The sequence below is a fragment of the Etheostoma cragini genome, chromosome 9, assembly GCF_013103735.1.
Source record: "Etheostoma cragini isolate CJK2018 chromosome 9, CSU_Ecrag_1.0, whole genome shotgun sequence".
Classification (NCBI taxonomy): domain Eukaryota; kingdom Metazoa; phylum Chordata; class Actinopteri; order Perciformes; family Percidae; genus Etheostoma; species Etheostoma cragini.
Genome location: NC_048415.1, coordinates 17,316,223 through 17,323,264, shown reverse-complemented (window position 1 = coordinate 17,323,264; position 7,042 = coordinate 17,316,223).

The following is a 7,042-nucleotide window of genomic DNA, read 5'->3' as shown; positions in this document are numbered from 1 at the left end:
CTTTGCAAGTACTGGTTTGCTGGATAGCATTGATAGAAGTTTGTAAAAGAAAACTTAAGGGTCAAGGCCCTTGAAGTTAAGGTCCAAACTTTTTTCCACTGCACATTCGAGACAAACCTTCCTCAGTAACACACACACATATGGGAAAGGGACATTGTCCTGATCCTTTTATTCTGTGTTGGTGGGCTGGATAAAAGACATTTCCTCTGATATGGTGTCATGTGAGGTTAAGGAGAAAAAACAAGTGGTTCAGTGTTAACTTTAAGCAATATTCTCATCACACAAAACAGCAGATTGTCTTTAGGAAACACAGATGTTATAAATACACAAGAGATTAACTCATTTTATGGAAATATATATAAAACCAGGTACAGGGTTAGTCAAAACAGCAATTAGCCTATGTCATTTTCTGACTTAGATCCCCTACACATAAATCTATACACCAGGTTACGTAAAACAGCAGAGCATTAGAAATCCTTCTGAGTGAAATCATTTTATAAATATAATATTAATGTTAAACAATTTCGGGAAAAAATACAGATTTGTTTTTTAATAGGCCTACTGTCTATAAGAACAATGTTTGTTTCTTTGATATTGTAGATGGACCTAAGCAACATAAAACAACACCACAAGGTTATTCCTGCCTCCTCGTCTCTGCGTTTGGGTCCTCCTTCCTCTCCCGTCACAGAAGGATCTGAACAGTAATGGACCCAGCGGAGCTTATCCTTTGCACAGAGGACCGGGAACGGGTCGAGTACGCCCTCAGCCGGTTTGCAGAACAACGGATGTGGGACGCCGGCTCACCATTTGCGCGCTGGCCAGGAAGGTCGTCGCGGGTAAACCTGGGATGCTCCAGGTCCCAGGCATGAAAGCTGTGCTTCGTGAACTTTACCAGCTGGAAGCCAGCCTGCAGGCCGCCCTGATCCCCACCAGCGAGCCGGTGCCCGTTGTTCCGGACCCCCATCCGCCGATCCAGCTGACGACTGCCGCCGCCGCGGAGCCCCAGCCGACGACTGCCGCCGCCACGGCGGACCCCCAGCCGCCGGCTCCCGCCGTCGAGGCGGACCCCCAGCCGCCTGCTCCCGCCAATGAGGCGGACCCCCAGCCGTCGCCCGGACAGACTGCATCCCAGGGAGTGTTCACTGATCAGTCCTCCGTGGGAGCCGCTCCGGACCCTAACCCGGCGCCCGTTTCTACGGACCCCCAGCCGGCGCCCAAAAAAACTGCGTCCCAGGGAGTTAGCACTGACCAGTCCTCTCTGGGAGCCGCCCAGGACCCTCAGCTGGTGCCCGTGGATATGGACCCCCAATCGGCGCCCAAAAAGACTGCTTCCCAGGGAGTTAGTACTGTCCAGTCCTCCCTGGGAGTTGCCGCGGTCACTCAGCCGCTGGTTACCGCTGACCCAGACCAGCCGACTGGCCCTCTTGACCCAGACCAGCCGACTGGCCCTCTTGACCCAGACCAGCCGACTGGGCCCCTAGACCCAGACCGGCCGACTGGCCCCATAGACCCAGACCAGCCGACCGGCCCCCAACACCCAGACCAGCCGACCGGCCCCCTAGACCCAGACCAGCCGACCGGCCTCCCTGACCCAGACCAGTCGACTGGTCCCCTGACCTAGACCAGCTGACCAGACCTCCGGATTCTGTTCAGAGGCCCAGCCTTTCTGACCCCCGGCTGGCGCTCGGTGGCCCGGCCCCCCGGCCGACGGACACCGTTTCTGGCCCTCGGTCGGAGGTCGGTGCCCCCGACCGCCGGCCGGTGTTTGGCCTCTGCCCTCTCTGGACACTGGCTCCCGGGGTCCCCCTGGTCCTGGTTCCAGGGGTCCCCCGGGACCCAGTCCCTTGGCTTCCTCCGGTCCTGGCCTTAGTCCCAGGCCCGCAGGAACCCCTGTCCCCCACGTTTTTTGCTTCTCCTAGTCGTAGTCACCCTGGTCTTGTGTCCGTCCCTGTCTCTGTGTTTGTCCCCGTCACTGTGCCTGTTTCTCTCCCTGTCTCTGTACCTGTTCGTATCCCCGTCCCAGTGATTGTCCCTTTGTCTTCATCTGTCCCGGTGCTTGTCTCAGTCCCTGTTTGTCTCTGTTCCAGTCTTTGTCTCTGTCCCAATCACCGTCTCTGTCCCGGTCACCGTACCTGTCCCTGTCTTCCTCCCTGTCCCTGCGTCTGTCCCATCCAAATTCGTCTCCAAGCCCAACCCATTGGTAGTCACGTCGTCCACGTCCGTCCCATCCAAATTGGCCCCTAAACTCGATCCGTCTGTAGTTTCGTCTTCTCCGTGTGTTCCGTCCAGATCTGTCCAGTCTAAGTCTCTGTCCAAACCGGTCCGGCCCTTCCTCGAGCTTCCTAGTGCGCCCCCCGTGGGCTTCTCCGTGTTCCTCGTGCTCCTAGTGCGCCCCCCCGTGGGCTTCTCCGTGTTCCTCGTGCTCCTAGTGCGCCCCTCCGTGGACTTCTCCGCGTTCCTCGTGCTCCTAGTGCGCCCCTCCGTGGGCTGTGTTCCGTCCCGTCAGTTTTGAATGCCTGCCTTATCCTGCCTGTTCCCCGGCTATCATCTGTGGACCCCCCCCGCGAATGCCCCGTCAGTCCCCCGGGAGTTTTTCCCTGGTTTTGGAGTGCTCCTTCCCTCTGTGCTGGGCCGGATTTATGTTTGGACTTTCCCCTTTGCTGATTTCTGTTGAACTGTTGTAAATAAACACTCCATGAATCAGCTTATTCCTGCCCCCTCGTCTCTGCGTTTGGGTCCTCCTTCCTGTCCTGTCACATTTTGACCCTTTTGACTCTCGCTATTCCAAGTGCTAGTTAATACTTTACAATATCGGTGTTGCAAATAATTAGGTAGCTACGTTAACTAGCCATCTGTTAACTACGTTAGCTTTTTGTTGGAGTCATACGCAGTTAAATGTAAATAAACAGAAATACAATTGGTAATCCCTTTCTCTAGACAATGTCTGTTAAAATATACAGTCAACGATTAATTCACAGATATTTTTACTGTATCAAATACTGCTGCAGGTATTTAGTGAACTCAGCTGTTTTCATTCATTTTGGTTCAAAACTAGAGCTAAGGTGGTGGTATTATATAATCTTGGCGATCTAAAAGTTCCGGTGGTACCCTTCTCGTAAGACATCCATGGAGGTACCATGCCATGCCAGTTTACGGCGAAGGGGGCTAAATATTACTCCATGGCTTGGTGAGGAACCCACTCGAAAATAGCCTGCATGCAGTTATGTTTCGCTGCGCATCATATTTGTCCAGTAGGTGGCAGTGGTGGCGCTGCATAGAGGGGAAACTGCTTCACTGATTTGTAGAGAAGAAAAAACACCGTGAAGGTAGCAGAACGATAGCTAGCTGAAGCTATATTTAGATTTTTCACACTGGGTAAAAAGTTACAGAGAAAATAACATTGAGAGCAAGTTAAAATGTTTCTCCCCCACCAAACCCACTTCTAGGAAGGAATAGGAAAGCAAAGGGTCAAAATTAAGACAAGGAGTTCCGGTGTGTGTTTTTTACTTGTTTAACATTTATGTTACTAGCTGATAAAGCGGGATAGATGTGTTTACTGAGTGTGAAGTTCTGTATTTTTTTTCTATTTTCTATTAATTCTGTGGTTTAATGTATTCTGTGAAAATGTATTAATATGTGTATTGCATAAGTAAAAACGAATCGGTGTAGGGATTTGAAATACTATTCCAGGGTACAAGATCAGCTAAATTACTATGTGTTAAGCTAGTTCTTGATTGTCATGTATGTATTAATGCATGATTTAAAATAAGAATGTAAGCTACTACGGTTCATGAATATGAATTGCATTCCCAGATCTGGTAAGATTGAGTAATTTAGAGAGTAATAGGATATTTTTTTTTGGACACATGGGTAGCGAGTGAGTTTATACATGATACAACTTTATCATTGGACACGTGAGGCCAAGGAGCAGAGGTCATCTTATTTTCTGTTCTTTTCTCAAATTTTGTGGCAAAAATTGGAAACAAAGAGACTGATTTCCACAACTAACATGACATTACGAAAGAAAGAAAAAACAAGATCATACTGTTGGATAATTGATGTTTAATAAATGCCGGCTATGTGTTGTGAGTAATCTATTTTGGTATTTTATTTTTCTCTCCTCTTTTTGAAAAGTTCCTTAGAAAGGCAGCACTTCACTCCACATTTAAGTGCCCCTTACACACGGGCCAAGCTGGCCTAGTGACTGGAGCTGCCACGGCTATGGGGGTAAGGACAGACCAGTTGGAAAGAAGAAGGCTAAATATCGTCGAGCACGACAGTAGGTAGGTCCCTTTGAGCTGCTGGATGTGGCACTGGAATTGCAGTGCGGCCAGCTTGGAAAGGGAAGGAGCAGAAGCCGATTGGCCAGGAACAGCTGAAGGAAGAGATGCATGTGCACGGGGTCTTGTGAAGCCTGCGAACACGGGAATGAAAAGGCAGAGATCGCCTGAGACGTGAGAGAGGGAGCAGGCACATGGGGAAACACGACGTGACTGGGGATGCGTGCTGTGGCTGACGAGGCCACGTGATGTCAAGCGAGACGCCAATGGTCGTGGCTAACCCTGGCTGGGGATTCGGAAGTGCTGGAGGCCCGGTGCTGTTGCCGCTGGGGGTAGCGATGAAGGCTGAGTGACCGGAATCGCCGAGGCCACAGAGAAGTTGTCAACATGTGAATAAAAACAGTTGGGTTTTAGGAAAGGTCTGACCAGTTGGAAAGAAGAAGGCTTATGATTATCATGAAGGGTATGATGTCTAAGTCCATCGGAAGCCCTTGTCCGGTGAGCTTGAAGACGTAGATGTGACGTGAGAAACCTGTCTGAATGATGTAAGTCTTCTGGTAGCTGTGCCAAGAAATCAGAACCCTACCTGATCTTGCAGAGACGGAGAGCGTAGGTACATGGTAGGAGATAACATGGCACAGGCGTACTAACTAACATTCTAGTCAATTAAATTTCTTACATATAGTATCAAGTCATATAGTATCAAATCATAACAAGTTATCTTGAGACGGAGTGGGTCTAGACTCCTTTAATTTACAAGGACTCAACAATTCTATTAGTTCCCCAAGAGCAAGCAGCGCGACAGTAGCGAGGAAAAAACTCCCTTTTAGGAAGCAACCTTGGACAGACCCAGGCTACTGGGAGGCGATGTCAGACGGGAGCTTTGGAATAAATAGTGGCAATAACAGTCACGCTAAAAGATTATCAGAGCTGCCAACTTTTCCAAAAACCTTGAAGTGAGATTTGGGAGGGGCAACCCATATTTTGCCGCATACAAAGCAATTTCTATGGTTTTGGTCTTTCAGCGGGTTTAAAATGGGATTTGTTATGTGTTGGGGGATGGGGGGCGGTACTATGGTAAGGCCTAACTGCTTCTCAGATCTCTGCAGGATAGCTAGACTATATGTCCAATCTCAGTTTTCTGATGCACGGCTAACACAACTTTTTAACGTACACATGTTATTCCCCCCCCACTATTGCAGCGGCACCGTGGCTCTGTCCGGTGTCTATTGCTGCCGAAGGTGACACCAGAGCACGTTTTTCTCCCATCCTGAAATACTGTGTGGACTAGCCAGACTCTCCTCAGCAACGCTGTAGAAGAAGGTCTGGCCAGACTAATTAATAATAAAACCTTGCAGTTGCTTTTTAATCTTTTTGTGCCTCCCTTCTTTTGTAGGTCCAGAAGACTCATCCTTCATTTCAGGAGTCAGGATGATGTGGAGATCCACTTCAGAGCCAGCGGAGCAGCCATGGTGAGTGTCACAGTGATGTAAGTGAAGTAGCTTGTTATGTAGTGTTTCTGATGTTAATGTGCAGATATTAATATAAAAAACTCCTCAACATGCTTGCTTCTGAAAACTCTAAAAGCACTTAGCCTTATTTATTAGTATGAAAAATATTTAATCAACCCCTTTAAATACACCCATCTGCCCATCTGAATAAAGTAGGATTAAGATTTTGCAGTGTTCATTTTAATTTAGTGGTTCAGGTTCTTAAACTACACTTGATACAGTCAGAAGCATGCTTATATTGTCCTTCAACATACACTCTATTACTCAATATGTACAACAACTGATAGAGCAGCGTTATGAAACAGTTTGTGTTAAGCTTAAGCGACTTTTTATACTTGCATATCAGTGTCTGTATCAGTCTTATCCTTATCTTATCTATGAACCATCGCACGATCATTTGAGCAATATCCTCCTTTGCTGCAACAAATAAGTTTGTACTGTTCTTTCTAATAATTCACTAAGGCATTTTAACATTCCAATTTCTTCAGTTCTTTTGTATTTATTACTCTCTCTATATCCTCCAAGGTTTGCAGGGTCCAAGGTTTCGTCAAAGCCACTGATATATTTACAGTACGTCCAGCACCAGGTTAGGACAGTCTGCACTCTTTGAATCAGGTTATTATCCCGGATTGACTACACTGATGGTGCTCCTGAGTAAAAAGCATGAGACGGGGCATTTGGTGATCGGCAAACAACTATTTCATGGGGACGATGCAGCACTGCTACAACTTTCAAGACCCTGATAACAGCTTAACAACAGCTCTGAGACAACAAATATACTGTATATGGATATCAGCCGTTTGTCCTGCTGTCCAGCTTCGGGCAGAGGTGGGAAGTAACAAATTACAAATACACATACATGTGTACACTGTGTGCCTGTGATTACTGGTGTGTAGATGAAGGCATGGAGGTGTGAGAGTTGTCTGAGGCCAGAAAGGACATGGCAGCTCTGAAGAATGATCATGAGGTTTGACTTGCATTGATTGGGGAAATTTATTGAGGCTTATAAATTCACAGTAATAGTGCAAGTTAAGTGGGTGTTGTTTTCAATAATAATACAATTCAATATTATACAAAGTAATTTACAAAGACCCAACAGTTCCAGTAATTTCCCCAAGAGCAAGCATTAAGTGCGACGGTGGCGAGGTAAAACTCATTTTAGGGAGAAACCTTGGACAGACCCAGGCTCTTGGTAGGCGGTGTCTGATGGTGCCAGTTGGGGGTGTGTTGAACAGTGATCAGTGAACAAAG